Below are 18,933 nucleotides of genomic sequence, written 5' to 3'. Positions count from 1 at the left end.
CTCCTCCTCCTCCTTCTCCTCCTCCTCCTTCTCCTCCTCCTCCTCCTCCTCCTTCTCCTCCTCCTCCTCCAGTCTTAGAATCAATACCTCGATTGGTTCCATAGCAGAAAAGCAATAAGGGCTAGGCCATGGGGATTAAGTGACTTGCTGAAGGTCACACAACTAGGAAGTGTTTGAGGCCAGATGACCATATCCTTTTCATTTCCCGTTTATGGAGCTAAAATCTAATCTTGAATAGAGAGAAACATGGTGTTATGGGAAATGCACTGGGCTCGGAGCTAGGCAGAAGGGTTCGAATCCTGGACTGGCCTCTTCCAGCTTCCTATAGTCCCTTTCCACCATCAAGGTATGAAAGAGACTGACCATTTCATCCAGGGCCTGACCCCTGGTCTCTTCCCAACATTTCTTCCTGCACTTTCCTTCTAGCTTTTGACTTGCCTGTAGGGAGAGGAAAAAAATGCTGCTCCATCAGCTCCCCCCAGTGGTGCCCAGCCAGAGCTACCCAACACCCTCAGAGATGCCACCTGAGGCTAAATCCCTACCAGAGTAAATAACCATCTGAAACCCAAGAGCCAATGAGTCACAAACTCCTATTCCATCCTCCTCCTCCTCCTCCCCAGGATCCTGGACCCCATCTGTCATTGTAGAAGACCGTTCTCCATCCCTTCTGTTTCCTCCCTCATCTTCATTCCCCTCAACCTGGACTCCCCAATTCTGAAGTCTACCCCCTCCTTCTACTGTGCTCTCCAAAATGTGTGTTCTGTAGGCAACAAATTTGCTTTTGCCTTAAACCTTTCCCCTTCCCGCTCTTCATTATCTGACTCTCCTTAAGATGGGAGCCTCCCCGGCCACCCTTTCCAGCATTGATTGCATTTTCCTCACTCAGTTGGAATGGAGTAGTTGGAAGAGTCAGTTGCTAAACATTTAGTAAGTAACTACCATAGGAGGCATCTAGGTTTCGCCATAGTGTACAGAGCGTTGGTTCTGGAGTCGAGAAGACTTGAGTTCAAATAAGGCCTCAGACACTTAGAAGCTATGTTTTGGCAAATCACTTAATCTCTGTTTGTCTTCTGGAGAAGGAAATGGCAAACCAGTCCAGTATCTTTGCCAAGAAAATCCCATAGACGTAGTCTACAGGGTCATGAAGATTCAAACACAACTGGATGCTCAATGATGACAAAGAACCTACTATGTGCTGGGCACTACTCTAAATGTCGGGGTTACAAAGAATGACAAAAGACTCAGTTTCTTCTCATGGGGAGCCCCCAATCTAATGAGAAAGATACCATGCAAATAATTAGGGGAAAACAAGATCTACCTGGAGAAAAGGCTCTAAAAGACTTCTTATAGAAGGTGGGATTTTAGCTAAGGTTTGAAGGAAGTCAAGGAGGGCAGGAAACAGAGATAAGGAGGGAGAGAATTCTAAGCATGAGAGGCTAAAATCCTACCTTCTATAAGAAGTCTTTTAGAGCCTTTTCTCCAGGTAGATCTTGTTTTCCCCTAATTATTTGCCCAATTTGCCCATTTCCCATGACCTACTACTCCTCTATCTTACTTCAGCAACACACAAGAGATGGTGATATCCTTGACTGTGCTATTACCCATTTCTATGTTTATAATTCCCTTATCCTATCTCAGTGGTCATTCCACCTCTCCCTCTGCCTTACGATCCCAAGCCCTGTTCTTTATTCATCCTCACTGCAGTCCCCCTACTCCTCAGTTCATTCTCTGGCCATCACTCTTCTATTGGCTACACTCTCCATCCCTTGCCTATCTTGACCTTTTAATGAACCAGTTTAACTCTACACTCTCCCCCTGATGCCTTGTGTCTTTATGATATTGCCATTTTTGCCCTGCTGAGTCTCAGCCCTGGATTTCTCCCATCATCCATTGCCTTAGTTTCTATTTAAGTGCTTCTAATAAGCTTGAAAAAATTAAATTACGCCAACTGTCTTTTTGTGGTAGCAAAGAATTAGAAACTGAGGGTTGTCCATCAATTGGGGAGTGGCTGGACTAGGTGTAGTACATGATAGTGATAGAATACTATTGTGCTATAAGAAATGACAAGCAGAATGATTTCAGAAAAATCTAGAAAGATTTCCATGAACTGATGCAAAGTGAAGCGGGCAGAACCAGAAGAATGTTGTACACAGTAACAGCAAATATTTTTTTTTAAATGAACAACTGAGCGTGCCCTATTCTCAGCAATGCAGTGATCCGAGATGATCCCAGAGACTCAGGACTAAAAATGTCATCTGCTCCAAGAAAGAACTGATGGAGTCTGAATGCAGACCGGAACGTACATTTTGTTTTCTTTCTTCCTTTTTTAAAAAAAATTTAAGATCTCTTCTACAAAATGATTAACATGGAAACATGTTGTATGTGATGGCACATGTAAAATCTATAGCAGATTGCTTACAAGATCAGGGAAGGGAGAGGGGAGGGAGGGTCAGAAGAAGGGAAAGAGTTTGGAACTCAAAACTTTTAAAAAATGAATGTCAAGGAGCAGCTGGGTAGCTCAATGGATTGAGAGCCTGGCCTAGAGTCAGGAGGTCCTGGGTTCAAACCCGGCCTCAGCCACTTCCCAGCTGTGTGACCCTGGGCAAGTCACTTGACCCCCATTGCCTACCCTTACCAATCTTCCATCTATGAGACAATACACCGAAGTACAAGGGTTTAAAAAAAATGAATGTCAAAAAGTTGTTTTTGCATGTAACAGAGGAAAAAAGAAAATATTTTAAAAAGAAAAGAAAATGTGCTGGCTGGATCCAGTATGAATTCATGTGATATAATCTCAATTGGGCTCTCACTATTGCTGGGCAATCCCTAATTGACTCACTACCCTACTTACCACAAAGACTCTTCCAAAGTTTTTCATCTCTCCTGGAATCTCCCATAGTTCCCCCTTTCCTTCCCCTCTCCATTGATAGCCTTGCTTCAAATTTCACTCAAAAACAAACAAACAAACAAATTAATTAATTAAAATAAATAAGTAAGTAAGTAAGTAAGTAAATAAATAAATAAATAAATAAAAAGAGGCCATTTGCTGAGACATACCTCTTTTTCTCTCCACCTCAACTCCCATTTACTAGTTGCTTTCCTCCATGATCTCCTCCTTCACTCCTGTCCTACCTGATTAAGTGCCCCTTCCCCTCCCATGCACATATGATCTCATTTCCATTCCATCTTCTCCATTTGATCCTTAATATTTCTTTGCTGGCGATTTTAGCCCCCTGGCCTCAGTTTGCTCATCCGTAGAAGGAGGGGTTGAACTAAGTGACCACTAAGGTTCTTTTCCGCTCTAAATTTATGATTCTGAGGATTCTAAGAATCTGGAAAGTCTTCAAGACTTCTCTTGTTAGGTAAGAAGCTTATCGATTAAATCAGTCGACCAGAACTGAGTGTGAACTGGGTCTGTATATCTCCTTGAATCACTCAAAGCCGTTGCCTGGGACAGAGCCCCAACCAGAGTAATTTGTGGGGGGCAACAAGGTGGCACAATGGATAGAGTACTGGGCTTGGAATCAGGAAGATTAATTGTCATGAGTTCAAATCTGGCCTCAGACACTTAATAGCTATGTGACCCTGGAAAAGTCACTTAAATCTGTCTACCCAGTTATTCCTCTGTAAAATGAGAAAAAAGGAGAGGTTTAAGCTTTACACAGAATGATGGAGCAGAAGACGGGGACCTGTCCCAGGACTCTAGGGAGGCAGGAGGAAAGTTCTGCTCTTTCCCTAACTTCCCCACCCTGTGCCTGTCTATTCAGAGACACTCTAATTGAAATCTATTGTTTCATTATTCAAACATTTCCAGTAACCTGAATTTTGCCTCAACCACAAAGAGGCCAGAGGTTTAAGTAGGAAGAAACAGAAATGCAAATTTAGGCAGAGAGCCCAACCTCTACCTAAATGTTAGGAATTTTTCTAGCGAGGGGCTTGGAACGACGACAGTTGAACTCATAATTTTTCATCTAAAATAAACTCCCGAAAACCACAGAGGAAAGAACCACCTGGAGCTCAGAGGCAATTAAGCTGCCCTTAACCTAGGCTTATCTGGGCAGGTAGGTGGCTGCAGTGGATGGAGCACTGGGCTTGGAATCGGAAAGACTCACCTTCATGGATCTTTCATGAGTCTTCATACTAGCTGTATGACCCTGGGCAAGTCATTTAACTCGGCTGGCCTCGGTTTACTCAACTGTAAAATGAACTGGAGAAGGAAATGGCAAACCCCTCCAGTATCTTTGCCAATAAACTCCCTCCCCCCTCAAAAGGGGTCACAAAGCATCATTGAGGGGCAGCTAGGCATTTCAGTGGATAGAGAGCCAGGTCTGGAAACAGGAGGTCCTGGGTTCAAATCTTGCCTCAGACACTGCCTAACTGCAAGACCCTGGGCAAGTCACTTAACTCCCTTGCCTAGCCCTTACTGCTTTTCTGCCTTGGAACTGTTACCTGATAAAGATTAAAAAAAAAAAAAAAGTCCTAGTATGTGACTGAACAATAAGAAGGCTTAAAAAGGAAGTTATGTGTAACACAGTGTTACATGAGTCATCTGAAAGGGGAACGAAATAAAATACAGAAAACATTTTATTCATCTTAATATCCTAGAATTTATATTTTATAAATTGTATTCTTTTTTCTTTTTTATGTATTTTATTTATTCCTTTTTCTTGCGTTCGTATTGTTTCTTTATTATATTCTTTATTACTATTATCATTATTACTTCTTATTCTCATGATCAGAGTAGAGGGCATTAAGAATAAATCTTGGAGAGGCCTTCGCTTTCATCGTGGAGGCTGGAGCTGGGCTACTTTTCCACGAGGGGGCAGCAGAAGCCAGTCCAAGCTTGGCCAAGCTCCAGTCCTGTGGGATTGTCCTCAAAGCCCTTTTCCCAGGATCTTAGTTCCTCCAGGGAAAAGAGGGGAAAGAGCTTTGATTCCATTTCTTTAAGCCAGGCCTCAAGGGAAGGTGTCTGGCCTTCAGGGTAGGAAGAAATTCTGTTCTCCAGTTTACTTGGGTGTAAAAGACGGAGGGCTTGGACTTGAGTGAGAAGCCCCAGGTTTCCATTCTGTTTAATATTTCTAGTTAACAATTCCCTAGTTTATAAAACAAACATTAATTAAATGCCCAAGCATCATGCCTGGAAAGGCCAAAGTAGGCCCTGCCCTCAAGGAGTTTACACTCTAAAGGGGGAGTGTACCATTTAAGGAAGTTAATAAAACATCCTCAGGGTCACAGAGCCTAGATGTGACTGAGGCCCTCATAGGAGACCAATCAATGCTAAGATGGCGGCCCCATTGGCAAAGTCTTCCTAGAGTTTTCTCCTTTCTCTCTTTATCTCTGAACTTCCTTTCTGCCCAGTGCCTACTGTGCATGTTTCCTCTCTTCTCCTCCCTTGGAGAAGCTGAATGGGATTAGGGGTGAGGGTTAGGGTTAGCCAGAAAGATGGAGGTTCATGACTCATGACCTTAGTCAAGTCACTTCCCTCTCTGTGGCCCCAGCTGCTCTTTAAGACTCTAAATTGCAGAGAAGGTACCAATCTGCATTAGAAGAGGGAATATCCTCACATAGAATTCCCTATACCAAAAACTGTTAGGTCCAAGACCTATTCCTATTCTTCTGCCCTGAGCAAATCACCTCTCAGGACTCTGGACAGCTTTATATGATTAGAAATTTCAAGGAAAGTGTTCACCTATATAAAAAGAGAGAGTTTCCCCTTACCCCCAAATCACTGGTCCAGGCCCTTCCCAATTCCTACCCCTATCTGTTCCTAGAATATACATACATACATACATACATACATACATATATATACATATATATACACACACACACGTGTAGTTTGTTTGTTTTGTTTTATTTTATGATTTGAGAAATTTTATTTATTTAATTAATTTATAATATTTTCCCATGGTTACATGATTCATGTTCTTTCTTTCCTTTCCTCCCATCCCCCTCCCTTAGCCAACAAGCAGTTCCACTGGGTTTTACATGTGTCATTGATCAAGAACTATTTCTATATTATTAATATTTGCGTTAGAGTGATTGTTTAGAGGCTACATCCCCAATCATATCCCCATCGACCCATGTGAACAAGCAGTTATTTTTCTTCTATGTTTCTCTTCTCACAGTTCTTTCTCTGGATATGGATAGTGTTCTTTCTCATAAATCCCTCAGAATTGTCCTGGGTCCTTGCATTGCTGCTAGTAGAGAAGTCCATTATATTCAGTTGTGCTGCAGTGTATCCATCCCTGCATATAATGTTCTCCTGGCTCTGCTCCTTTCACTCTGCATCAGTTCCTGGAGGTCTTTCCAGTTCACATGGAATTCCTCCAGTTCATTATTCCTTTGAGCACAATAGTATTCCATCACCGGCAGATACCAAAATTTGTTCAACCATTCCCCAATCAAAGGGCATCCCCTCATTTTCCTTTTTTTTTTTTTTTTTTTTTTGCCACCACAAAGAGCACAGCTATAAATATTTTTGTACAAGTCTTTTTCCTTATTATCTCTTTGGGGTACAAACTCAGCAATGCTATGGCTGGATCAAAGGGCAGGCAGTCTTTTAGAGCTCTTTGGGCATAGTTCCAAATTGCCATCCAGAATGGTTGGATCAGTTCACAGCTCCACCAGCAATGCATCAATGTCCCAATTTTGCCACATCCCCGCCAACATTTATAACTTTCCTTTGCTGCCCTGTTAGCCAATCTGCTAGGTGTGAGGTGATACCTCAGAGTTGTTCTGATTTGCATTTCTCTAATTAAAAGAGATTTAGAACACTTTTTCATGTGCTTATTAATACTTTTGATTTCTTTCTCAGATAATTGCCTATTCATGTCCCTTGCCCATTTATCAATTGGGGAATGGCTTGATTTTTTGTATAATTGATTTAGCTCCTTATAAATTTGAATAATTAGACCTTTGTTGGAGGTTTTTGTTATAAAGATTTTTTCCCAATTTGTTGCTTCCCTTCTAATTTTGATTGCACTGGTTTTGTTTGTACAAAAACTTTTTAATTGTTCCTGGGATATTTTGAAGGATGATGGATGAGACCACATCTGACCCTCTGACGAGTCCTCCCCATGACTCCCTCCATCATTTGTTCCCCCCAAACTCCCACTCTAACAAGTAGGCCTCAGTAACTATTCAAGCCCCCCCCCCCCAATCCTTGTTACTCCCAAGTCCCTTAAATCTGTGGTCATTTCTCTTACTCTCAAACATGGTAATATATAGAAATGGCTTCAGGTCCTTGGGGGCGTTGGGTGAAGGGGAGCCTTCTTTCCTTACTTGGCCCCTTCTAGCTCTATATAAATCTCTGATCCTAATCTTTAGTCTCAAAACTTAAATTGACTGAGATGGAGGTAGAGGACAAGGATGCATGGAGGGCATGTCCTCAGGGCACACTACCCTGCTCTTCCAGTCTTCCAGGGATGCTCTTCCAACCCTCCTTCATGGGCTTCTTGTCTGGGCAGACCCACAAGCCCTCCTTCCTTGGAACTTGTTCAGCAGTCTTTTCCTTGTAATTGAATTATGGCCATTATGTTTCTCATCCCAAGTTTGCACTCATTGGCCAGTTCCAGTGTGCTGGAGTTTAGGTGAGGTGAAGGAAGGAGGGAGGGACGTTGAATTTCAGGACCTGGGGAGAAATCAAAGCCAAAGAGGGGAGGATGCAGAGTTCCTGCCTGTCCTACTTGCCTTTTAATCATATATCCTATATTCTAGCCAAATTGGCCTACATGGCTCTCTGTTCCATTGTTTATACTTTTGCATAGGCAAAATCCTCATTCATGGATGCCCTCCCTCTGCACCTCTGCCGCTTAGAATTCTGAGTTTCCTTCAAGGCTTTGGCCACGTTCCATAAGAGGACATCTCCCCCTTGTCCTTAGTGCCCCCTCGCCCTTGAAACGACTTTGAATTTCTTTGTATAAGTAACTCCCATCGCTGTTTTCATCTTAAAGCTCCCTAAGGGACAGTCGTTGTGGTGTTGAATTGGCCCAGGCATTTTAAGGTGAAGGGGATCATCCCAAATCTTTCTAAATATGATTGCGAGCTGGATGTTCAAAAGCAAAGGAGATGAATATGACATCCCACTGAAAGTAATTTATACATTAGTGTCATCCTGACAGAATTACAAAGGAGATTCATTGTAAAACTAGAAGAAATAAGAACAAATTCATTTGGAAGAAAAAAAATCTAGAATCTCACGGCAAAAAAAAAAAATGTTTTTAAGGAAGAATAGAAGAGGTAATTTTCAGAGAAAAAAAAAATCCAAATCATCCTAGCCATCTGAGAAAAAATAATCCTAATTGGTAGTAATTAGAGAAATGGAAAACTCAAACAACCCTGAAGTTCTCCCTCACACTCCTCAGATTGGCAAAGCTGATAAAAACGGAAGATGACAAATGCTGGAGGGGCTGTGGGAAAACAGGCACACTGGTGGTGGTGGAACTCTGAACAGCTCCAGCCATTCTGGAAAGCAATTTGGATCCATTGTTCTCTTCCCTCAAGTTACTGAATTGTGCCTCCCCTTTGACCTCTTCTAGAAGAGATCAAAGGAGGAGGATAAGGACCCATATGGATAAAAATATTTATAGCTCAGGCAGGTGAAGCCTAGGCCTTGGATCAAGAGATCACAATTCTAGAGCTGGAAGAGACCTCAGAGACCATTGAGTTCAACCCATTCATTTCACAGATGAAGAAACTGAGGTTTAAGGAGCTCAGGTGACTTGCCCTAGATTACACAGGGACTGAGCAGTCAAAGTAGGGTTTTCTAGGCTAGAAACATGTCATTTCCTAGCATCTCTTTGCTTGAGGGAGTGGAGAGAAACCATTAGGAATTAGAGGAAAGCTCTCCCTAGGAAACATCTCAGCTCCCCTGACTTGAGGACTTGATGTCACTGTGCACCAAGCCCCGGGATGGGGGCTCTCCCATGAAGACCACCATGCTGAGGCTCCTTGGGGATACCCTGGGCTGCAAGGCTTCCCTATTCCTCCCTATATAGCTCTGGAGGGGCAGTCCTGGCCCCACCATGATGGTAGAGAGGAAGGGAATGAGAAGGAGGTCCTAGTTCAGAAGTATCAGGTACAAGTACTTCCTTCATGGGAAGGGTTGTGGGAAGAAGAATTTACCTCCTGTAAATAAACATATGAATAAATAAACCATGACTACCTGGAGTCCGAGGGCCTGGGTTCAAATTTCAGTTTTTTGGTTTTTTAAGTCTTTAGTATCAATTCTAAGAGAGAAGAAGGACAAGGGTTAGGCAATGGGGGTTAGACTTGCCCAGGGTCACACAGCTAAGAAGTGACTGAGGTCAGATTTGAACCCAGACCTGGTACTCTATCCACTGTGCTTCCTAGCTGCCCTCAAATCTCAGTTTTGATTCTCACCACCTGTGCAATCTTGGACAAGTCCTTTGCACCGTGTTACTGATGGGGTTGGAGAAGGTAATTGTAAAAAAATCTCATTCAGGAGTTAATCCTTTTGTCCTGTGTCCAAAGCATGGCCCCTGCCCTCCCAGGAGGTCCCGCTGTTTCTCCCCCTCACCTGGCCATGTGCCCCTTCCAACCTTTCAAAGCTGCCATAAACAGACTTCAATCTGTTCCTTCCAGACCTTTATGGTCTCCGGTTTCCACTTAGCCAGGGGCTGGAGGGAACCACGTGGTGTTGGAGGTTTGGCAAGGGGATGGTGGTCACTAGAGTGGTCCCAGAGGGGGAAGGGAAGGGGCAGGACCACCTGTTACTCCAGCTGTCAGCCTCTGAGACTGCTCAGTAGTCAGGGATCTCCTCCTGCCCCCAGGATCCCTTGGCATCAGCTTTTGGGGCTCCAGGCATCCTCACCCCTAGGGCCCCAAGGGCATAACGGTGCCCTGAGCAGGGTCTTCAAATTCCATGTCTGCTGTTCCTTCATCAGATCCCCTTGTGAAGTGGGAAGAGCCATTATTTTGGAGTGAGTTCAAATCCCACCTCTGACAAGTACTGGCCGGGTGGCCTTGGATAAATCACTTAGTCAGGCCTTAGTTTCTTCATCCATAAAGTGAGGGGACTGAATTATGTAGCCAGGGAGGCCACTTTCTAGCCTGGGGCTTCCTTTAGGATCCCAGGAAGTCCATTTCCCTCTTGGGGCCTTGGTTTCCCCTTTTGTAAAACAAGGGAGCAACAGCACCAAGTCATGGGACCGTCTAGGCTTAGAGCCTGTGACCCCTGGCCCTGATCCTTGCTAGCTGGGGGAGCTCTCTCTGAGCCTGGCTTTTTAACTAGGTAGCCGGTTGTCTAGGGAATGCTCTCTCCACCCCAGAAATGAGTTTGTTTAAAACCGGTTAATATTTGTTTATCCGATATGGAAATAAGTTTGTCCATTTCCCAGGGATCATTGAGAGTGGATTGCCTGTGGGAGAAAGGCAGGAGGAAGGGAGAGAATTTGGAACTCAAAATGAATGTTGAAATGAAATAAATAAAAATAAAACATTTTCCAGGGTCCTTGTATGTGGACCTGTATGCCCCCGTCACAGAATGGTAGCTCTTTGAGGGCAGAAAATTCTTTTTTCTTATCCCCTTCTCTTCCATCTTAGAATCAATACTGGGTATTGGTCCCAAGGCAGAAGAGTGGTAAGGGCTAGGCAATGGGGGTTAAGTGGCTTGCCCAGGGTCACCCAGCTGGGAAGTGTCTGAGGCCAGATTTGAACCCAGCTCCTGGCTCTCAATCCACTGAGTCACTTCTGCCCCCAAGGGGCAGAGACGCTTAACTTTTGCCTCTATTTCTTCACTCCCTAGCCTGGCACAACGTAAGGGCCTGGAGGATTGAATGGGAGTAATCTCTATCCTCAGTCTGAATTTCCCTGGGGAAGATCTCAAGGGCTGCCCATTACATCCCACCTCTCCTACCCACACCTGGTGGGAGGGGGGACTCCTCCTCTGCCTTAAGTGATGGGCCAAAGCCATCTTCCTCCCTACTCTCCTCTCCCTTAGTTTGCCCAAACACTTCCCCAAGGATGGCGTCTCACCCCCCTGGTGAGCTGGGCAGGGTTACCCCCTCACCAGGGTCAAGTCCCTTCTCTTGGAGTTGCCATTTGGAATGGCCCATGTCCTCTCCTTCAAAGCCATCGAGAGGAAACAAGAACCAGCACAAGCGTACTTTGTGCCATGAGAAAGGATGACCAGGACGATCACAAAGAAACCTGGGAAGACTGCTGTGAACTGATGCAGAGGGAAACAAGTAGAACCAGGAGAATAGGGTACACAGTAGTGGCCAGAATGGACGAGGGTCGGCTTTGAGTGAATTAACCATTATCGGCACTGCAAGGATCCAAGACAAGCCCAAGAGACTCAGGACTCTCCGAAAGGCTCTCCACCACCATGGAAGGAGCCGGCAGCGTCTGGATGCATTCCCAAGTGTGCCATTCTGTACTTTTATCTCCTCTAGGAATTTTTCTCGAATTGAACCAATATGTGTCTTTTTTCCCATGACAAACATTTCAGAGATCTGAACCAGATGAAAATGCATACATAACACCTGCTGGGAGGGAGGGAGGGAGAGAACGTGGATTGCAAAATATCAGAAAACAATTATTAAAGTTGGAGCTAGGTTACACCCAGAGAGTTATAAAACTGTGAGTTTATAAACTTTGATCCAGCAATACCCTTGGGTCTGTTTCCCAAGGAGATCAGGGAAAGAGGCAAAGAACCCAGGTGTCCCAAAATATTTATAGCAGTTCTCTTCGTGGTGGCAAAGAATTGAAATCAAGGGGATGGCCATCCATTGGGGAATGGCTGAACATGATGTGGTATAAGGTTGTGATGGAATACGACTATGCTGTAAGAAACAAGGAGCAGGATAATTTTTTTAAAACTTGGAAAGAGGGGGCAGCTGGGTAGCTCAGTGGATTGAGAGTCAGGCCTAGAGATGGGATAGTCCTGGGTTCAAATCTGGCCTCAGATACTTCCTAACTGTGTGGCCCTGGGCAAGTCACTTCACCTCCATTGCGTAGGCCTCACCTTTCTTCTGCCTTGAAACCAATACACATTTTTTTTTTAAATTCTAAGATGGAAGGTAAGGGTTTAAAATTTTTAATTTAATTTTTAAAAAACTTGGAAAGAACTACGTGGGATAATGAACAGTGAGATGAGTAGAACCAAGAGAATGTAATACACAGCCACAGATTTAATCTTTGAAGAATAAATTGTGAATGTCACCTCCAGAGACTGAACTGAAAAATGGAAATATGAGAGACATAATTTATATGTACATCGCTGTCTCCCCGATGATTACTTCTATGATATAGAGTGACTGAAACATTTGTAAATAAGTTCTATTAATTTTTAAAAGGTGTATCTAGAGGCAGCTAGGTGGCACAGTGGATAGAGCCTGGGTTCAAATACGGCCTCTGATACTTCCTGGTTGTGTGGTCGGGGGCAAGCCCTTTAACCCTAATTTCCCAACTTTTACCCTTTTCTGCCTTGGAAACAATACTTAGTGTCAATTATAAGACAGAAGGTAAAGGTTTAAAAAAATGGAACCTATAGATAATCTGGAAAAGAAATATAAAATTAAAAAATATTTTTAAAAAAGGACCTATTGTGGGATTTGAGTGATAATCCATGTATAACCCAGTAGAATTGCTTGTCAACTCCTAGAGAGGGGAGGGAAGGAGAGGAAGACAAGAATCATGTAACCATGGAAAAAATAAAACAAAACTTTTAAAAAGTACTTATTGTGTTCTGCATAGCTGGATGCTGGGCAAAGAAGGGATGGGCAGGATAGAATTTGGGGGTAGTAGACAGAGGGCTAGATTTAAGGTCAAGAAGACCTGATTTCAAGATAATAATCTTGGACACTAGCTCTGTGAGCATGGGCAAATTCCTTAACTTCCCTGAGACTCAGTTTCCTGAACTGTAAAATGAGGACAAACCATAAAAAAAGGCAGCTCACAACACATTATCTCCAAACTCCATGTGTTTTTTCTGGCTGTGCCTCCTTCCAAGAAGTCTCTCCCTTCTTATCTCTGCCTTGTGGCTTTCTTTAAATCCCAGCTAAAATCCCACCTTCCACAGGAAGCCCTTCTCAATCTCCCCTTAATGCTTCTGCCTTCCTTCTGTAACTTTCTCCTGTTTATTCTGGTTATTGCTTATTTGTCCCAGCTGTTTGCATGTTGTTTCTCCTGTTTCCTACCTCCCTGGGCTGTGGGGATGATCAGATATATTAATATTTGTCCAACACTTAGCACAGTGCCTGACACACTATATAAATGTTTGTTGCCTGACTTCTTGACCATTGCTTCAGGCTCCAAGCATCCGCAGTGACTCCACGCTGCCTCCAAGTTTATTATCCTAAATGTAAGTTATTAAAAGGGAGTGCAGTGAAGTAGACAGATCAATGGACCGCTACTGGGTTCAAGGTTTGCCTCTCTTGGCCAAACAGTGACCTTAGGCCAGTCCCTTTCTCTACATCTGAGCCATAGTTTTTTTCCTAAGTGGCATCCTGGTCTTAAATCTCTCTTCATCTTCTACTCCCTTGCACACAGAGCTGCCAAAATATTTTTGTTCTTGTTTTAAACCCTTTCTTTCTGTCTAAAAATCAGTTTTAAGATTTTAAGTTTTAATAAATAATAATAAATAAAAAATAAAAAATAAGTTTTAAGGGCTGGACAATCGAGGTTAAGTGACCTGTCCAGGATCACATAGCTAGTTTTTCTACAGCATCAGCCAGATCCTACACTATCCCTCTCAATAACTCCAGTGGCTCCCTATTACTTTCAGGGTCAAAAAGAAAACCCTTCATTTGGCATTTTGGAAAATATGAGTGTTGCCTCCATTGTATGGATGAGGAAAGAGAGGTCTGGAGAGAGAAGGAAATCTCTCTCTGGGTAATAAAATGAGTCAGTGGAAAAGGCAGAACTCAGAGCAGGTCCTCCGATAACATGTCTACACATGTGTTGTAGAAACCACCTGCTCATTCTTTCTGCCCCATGTCTGGTAGGTCCCAGGATCTAAAATACAGGAGGGATCTCTGGGGCCAATTCTCAATCCAAACTTGATGGAGAGTTCCCTCTACAGCTTCTTCCACAAGTGGACATCCAGCATTTGGTCGAAGACCTCTGGGGAGAGGGAACTATCTCCTGTGGCCCCCCAGGACAGCTTTGAGACTGTATAAAATTTTAGGGAATTTCTGCTTACATTTTACTTCAATCTCCCTCTTTGCTGGGCTACTCCCAGGCCTGTGGACAATCCAAGACTAATCTCTCTTCCTTATAACAGTCCTTCAGATCTTTAAAGATACTTCATGCCTCTCTCAATGTTCTCTTCCCCAGAATAACCACCCCCAGTTACTGCAAGGGAAGCTCACTTGGCATTAACTTGAGGCAATACATAATATTGATTCTAAGACAGAAAGGTCTTTTTTTTAAAGTATTCTCTAGCACTAAAAGCCCTTATCTTTCTCTTTCAACTCTCCTTTCTTCCTAACTTCTCAATTTTCAGTGAGGGGAACTACTATTTTGCCAGTCACCCAAACTTGGGAGTCATCCTTGATCCTTCCTTCAATCTCATCTTGACATCTAATTAAATTGCCAAGTTTTATTGATTCTAATCTTGCGACACCTCTGCTATCCATGCCCTTCTCTCCCCTCACTTGGCCACCACCTTCATTCTAGCCTTTATCTCCTTTTGCCTGGTCTATTGCAATATCCTCCTAATTGGTCTCCATCACTGGTCTCTCCCCCCTCCAATCCATCCTCTATTCATTCACCAAAAGGATATTTTTAAAACATAAATTTGATTATTCCATTCCTCTGTCCCAACCCCCAATTTCAGCAGTTCCTTATTTTTGATGTTTGGTCATTCCAGTTGCCCCACCTTCCCTATCACTATAGAAGGCTACGCACTCTTCCCAGTTCCTCAGGCTCTCAACCTAGGAGTCATCCTGGACTCACTTTTCCTCATTCTCCATATCGAGTGGTGCCAAGACCTATCCATTTCTTTGCGTCATCTCTTATAGATTTCACCTCCATAGCACTTCTTGTATATTTTAGTATTGCAGCATCTCTTGCTGAGTTCACCTCTGCAGCATCTCTTATAGATTTCACCTCCACAGCACCTCTTATAGAGTTCACCTGTGCAATATCTCCTATAGATTTCATCTCTAGAGCATCTCTTGTAGATTTCAGCTCTGCAGGATCTGTAGCATCTCTTGCAGATTTCATCTCTGCAGGATCTCTTATAGAGTTCACCTCTACATCACCTCTTATAGATTTCAGCTCAAAATCTCTTGTAGGTTTCTGCTCTGCAGCATCTTTTATAGATTTCAGCTGTGCAACATCTGTAGGTTTCACTTTTACAGCATCTTCTGTAGATTTCACCTCACAGCATCTCTTGTAGAGATCACCTGTGGTAACATCTTACAGATTTCACCGGTGCAACCTCTGTAACATCTCTTTTTTATAATATATATTAAGATTTTTAAAATTTAATTTAACTTTTATTACCATGCAAAACACATTTTCATATTGGTCACTGTAGAAAGAGCACACTCCTACAAAACCCAAACCCCCAAATAAAACTATAAATACACTGATGTGAAAGATAGTATTATTTAATCTGCATCCATCTGACTCCAACAGTTCTTTCTCTGGAGATGGATAGCATTCCCCATCATAAGTCTTTCAGGATTGTACAATATTGCTGTTACTATGTACAGTGTTCTCCTGGTTCTGCTTATTTCTCTCTGTATCAGTTCATGCAAATCTTCCAGCTCTTTCTGAAATTATCTTGCTTATCATTTCTTATAGCATAATAGTATTCCATAGCCAACATGTACCACAATTTGTTCATCCATTCCTCAATGGATGGACATCCCTTCAATTTCCAATTCTTTATTTACCATCATAAAAAGAGCTGCTATAAATATTTTTGTACAAGTAGGTCCTTGCCCCCTTTTTTATTATCTCTTTGGGATACAGACCCAGTATTACAGGATCAAAGGGTGTGCATAAGTTTTATAGCCCTTTGGGTATAGTTCCAAATTGCTCTCCAGAATGGTTGGATCAGTTCACAATTCTATCAACAATGCACTAGTGTCCCATTTTTACCACACCCCCTCCAACGTTTATCACTTTCCTTTACTGTCTTTTTTGCCAATCTGATAGGGAAGAGGTGGTACTCAGTTTTGTTTTTTAATTTGTATTTCTTTAATCAAGAAGGATTTAGAATATTTTTATATGATTATTGATAGTTTTGCTTTATTCATCTGAAAATTGCTAATTCATATCTTTTGACCATTTGTCAATTGGGGAATGGCTTATATTCTTATAAACTTGATTTAGAGTTCTCTAGAGATTTGAGAAATAAGACCTTTATCAGAGAAATCTATTATAAAAATTTCCCCAGTCTATTGTTTTCCTTTTAATTTTGATTACTTTAGTTTTGTTTGTACAGCAGTTTTTTAAATAATATAATCAAAATTATTCATTTTTTACACCTTATAATGCTCTCTATCTCTTGTTTGGTCATACATTTTTTCTTTCTCCAAAGATCTTCTGCAACATCTCTTGTAGATTTCACCTGATCAACATCTCTTGCAGATTTCACCTCAACAACATCTCTTGTAGATTTCACCTGATCAACATCTCTTGCAGATTTCACCTCAGCAGCATCTCTTGAATATTCTTCTCTCCACCGACAGTGACACCACTCACAGGCCTTTATCACCTCAAACCTTGATGATTGAAATAGCCTGTTAATGGGTTGGCCTGCCTCAACTCTTCCCATTGTAAACATCTAGAACAGTAATAAATAAGAAACTTTCAAACAGCAAAATACAAACCCTGAAAATCAAAGGAGAAATGAACAGAATTGAAAGAAAACCACTGAATTTTATAAATTAAAACTAGGAGCTAGATTTTGATTAAAAAATTTTTAACTATTACCTTTGTTATTGTTGTTTGGTTGCTTTTGACCAAATGAGTCCCTCATTTGGAGTTTTCTTGGCAAAAATCCTGAAATGTTTTGCCAGTTTCTTCTCTTGCTCATTTGATAGATGAAGAAATTGAGGCAAACAGGGTTAAGTGATTTGCCCAGGGTCGCACAGCTAGTAAGTGTTTAAAGTCATATTTGAACCTAGGAAGGTGAGTCTTCCTGCCTTCAGGCCTGTCACTCTATCCACTGTATCACCCCTGGTTTCCTATTTTCCTTAGGGTAAAATACAAACTTCTGTTTGGCATTGAAAGCCCTTTACAATCTGGTTTTCTGCTTTGATCTCACAATTCTCTCCTTATCTATAGAAGGCCCTGATAATACACTAGTCCCTGAGCCCTCCTTTTGAGTCCAGATGGGCCTCAGCCTGGGCCCTGTCTGGTTCTCTAGAGCAAAAAGTTGTTCATATTCCTAGTTCTGAAGCTGCAAGGGACCTTAGAAGCCCATCAAGCCCAATCTCTGCTTTTTACAGAATAGGAAACTGAGGCCTCGAGAGGCTAACAGCAAGCAACAGAGTTGAGACTCAGATCCTCTGACTCTGAAGTACTAGACATTTCTGCTCCACACTGGAAGGACCATCTCATCCAAACTTCTCACATTAACAGGACCACAGGAAAGAAGGTATCTGCCTCATGCTCCAAGGTGTGGCAAAGGTTAGATTGGAACCCAGGTCTCCTGATTCCCAGTCAAATGCCTTTCTCCCTATGCCATACTATCATCAATCCTTCCTTCCCTCCCTATGTCTCTACCTCCCACTACTGACACTTTCTTCAACCGGGGTTTCCACACTCCAGACTAGACAAGCCTGGTTGTGAGCCTCGGGGGATAGAACTATATGAATCTCCTTAACTAAGGCCAAGCCGAAAAGGATTTCATTTTTGGTTCCTGAACTGCAAACCTGGGCCTGATCTTGATCTCATCCATTGATTCGTTTTCCTGCATTCCCCCACTCCTCACTGTACTGTCCGTGGTCTTTGGGGCTATTGGAATTCTCCCCACCTCCTGCAGGAAGCCCCCCTGACCCCTCCTCAATCTCTTTCTCTTCTGAACCGATACTAATTCCTGTTTCTCCCCCCTCCCCCTTCATTTACTTCTCCCTGGTGGGATGTTTGCTGTTGTGTCCAGACAGTGAATTAAATCTTGGCCCAGAACAGAGCAGATGAACAATCACTGATTGGCTTCTATTGGAATGGATGATCCTCCATTCCAGAGGAGTTTCCTCTTGTCTAAGCCAGGGGCCTCTGAGACCCTCCCTCTCTCCCCAGCCCTCACATCTCTGGCTCGGCTCCCCCCTTTTTCCCCCATCTCATTCTCTCTCTCCACCATGAAAAGCTCCCTGCTGGCTCTGTGCGGTGCCTCAGGCTCTCTCTGTCCTGGATCAGGCCAGGCCAGGCCCAGATTTGGCTGATTTAGAGGCCACCCATAACTTCTGCTCTGAATCCTTGGCCCCTGGGGACCAGATGCCCTTCCGGTCCATTTGACCTCTTTCTTCATTGGCTCAGGTTTGACTCAGTGCCTCAGAGGGGTGGGGGTGGGGGTGGATACTAGGTTTCCCCCTACCTTCCAGTGGAGGCCTCAGCCAGCAGGGCTGAGGGATAAAGAGGGGGAGGCCAAATCCTGCTGAGGCCTGAGAATCTCTGACCTTCCCACCTGCTCACTACCAAGAGGATCACATCCTCCATCCGTTCCTCTTCCTTATTAAGACTAACTTGGCTTCTGATAAGCGATAAGAAGGATGAGGCTGTGCCTAGAGGGAAGGAGGCTGCAGAGGAGCAGAAGGAGGGGGGACACCAGGGCCAGAAAGTGGCAGGAATCACGGAGAGAGACAGCTGAGGCATTCTTATTAATTATTCATTCTTCCCAGTGTTTATCGACTCAAGTCCAAAGCACTCAGCATTTATCTTCATCTGGCCTCCTCTTTTGGCAGAGGAGGAAACTGAGTCCCCGAGAGGGGCCAGGATAGCCCCAGTGTC

At 43.2% G+C, this 18,933-nt stretch overlaps 1 protein-coding gene across 1 annotated transcript in view; it reads left to right on the top strand.

Annotated features, from left to right (window-relative positions):
• Window positions 1-18,933, top strand: part of PLA2G3 (phospholipase A2 group III) — a 55,532-nt gene that overhangs the window by 25,063 nt on the left and 11,536 nt on the right.

The sequence above is a fragment of the Gracilinanus agilis genome, chromosome 1 (genome assembly GCF_016433145.1).
Source record: "Gracilinanus agilis isolate LMUSP501 chromosome 1, AgileGrace, whole genome shotgun sequence".
Taxonomy (NCBI): domain Eukaryota; kingdom Metazoa; phylum Chordata; class Mammalia; order Didelphimorphia; family Didelphidae; genus Gracilinanus; species Gracilinanus agilis.
The sequence above is the reverse complement of the archived record's forward strand: the minus strand, read 5'-3'. Positions and strand labels throughout refer to the sequence as shown.